The sequence below is a fragment of the Echinops telfairi genome, unplaced genomic scaffold (genome assembly GCF_000313985.2).
Source record: "Echinops telfairi isolate 266 unplaced genomic scaffold, ASM31398v2 ScPeMD7_1;HRSCAF=3_0, whole genome shotgun sequence".
In the NCBI taxonomy this organism is placed as follows: Eukaryota; Metazoa; Chordata; class Mammalia; order Afrosoricida; family Tenrecidae; genus Echinops; species Echinops telfairi.
The window spans coordinates 16,146,454-16,147,539 of record NW_022103896.1 but is presented as its reverse complement, the minus strand read 5'-3'; the positions used below and the strand labels follow the sequence as shown (position 1 = coordinate 16,147,539).

Sequence of the window (1,086 nt, the reverse complement as noted above, 5' to 3'; positions counted from 1 at the left end):
GGTTACACAATCTTTTTTAGAACCTCTAAATAGAAAACGTGATTAACAGTCTGACGTGGTGGAATGAACTTCAAGTGCACTATCCCCCTCACACCAAAAAAAACCAAATAAGCATCATTTGGTGACGATCGTGTCTTCCACTGGCTTGATTGATGTTTGCTTTCGGAGTCATAGGAATAGTACCGTGTCTGGTCACCAGTAATGACCTTGGGGGTGGGGGGCGGAGTCTGGGTCACTTCAGAGCTGTTCTTTCAAAGCACAGCATGTTTCCAGTCGAGGTACTTTTTGCTGCTCAGTCAGAACCCAAGACACAAATTTCACAGTGACTCTTCTAATTCCTAAACCTTCTGTGAAAATTCACTGAGCCAAACTCCAAGATGGTCCAGAGAACTTCCTCATCTCTTCAATAGTCCATCATCAGTCTTCAAGTACAAGTCTACGAATTCTGTTGACCTTTTCGTCCATTCAGGAAGTTGACAGATGTCCACACTGAGGTTTGTCATTAATCAACATTGCACCTTTCTTGAAATGAGAAAACCACTTGTACACTTGAGTTTTTCCCATAGCTCTGTCCTTGTAAGCTATGTTCAACAACACAACAGTTTCTGTGGCATTTTTCCAGAGCAGGAAACACAATTTCACAGCCGCACACTGTTCTCTGAAATCGGCCATCACAAAAAAACGAGGTTCAAGTAAACCTGCTTTTATGAAAAAAATGCACTGTGACCAGAGAGAACCTTCCCAGTTAACGCCACTGGATGCACTAGCTCTGAGGGAGTGGCTCTGTGCTCGCCCAACAGAGAAAAATGCGTACTGCGAAAGCTCTTCCAAGCAGAGCTTTTTCCATTTTGGTGGAGTGCTCCCTCGTATCTACTCTGATCAAAGTTCTTGGCAGGCGGCACTTCGGGAAAGAAAGATTGAGAAAGGATCCTTAAAAAAACAAACAAACAAATCGACTGACATAGAGCCGATACTGACTCACAGCAACCCAATAGGGCAGGGTAGAACTGCTCCTGGGTTTCCAGGACTGTAACTCTTTACAGGAGTAGAAAACCTTGACTAGTTCCTAAGGAGCAGCTGGTGGTT

General features: G+C 44.1%; 1 protein-coding gene across 1 annotated transcript in view; it reads right to left on the bottom strand.

The window, feature by feature from the left end:
- ANXA13 (annexin A13) overlaps positions 1-1,086 on the bottom strand; it is a 28,372-nt gene that overhangs the window by 4,910 nt on the left and 22,376 nt on the right. The gene's annotated exons all lie outside the window — the stretch shown is intronic.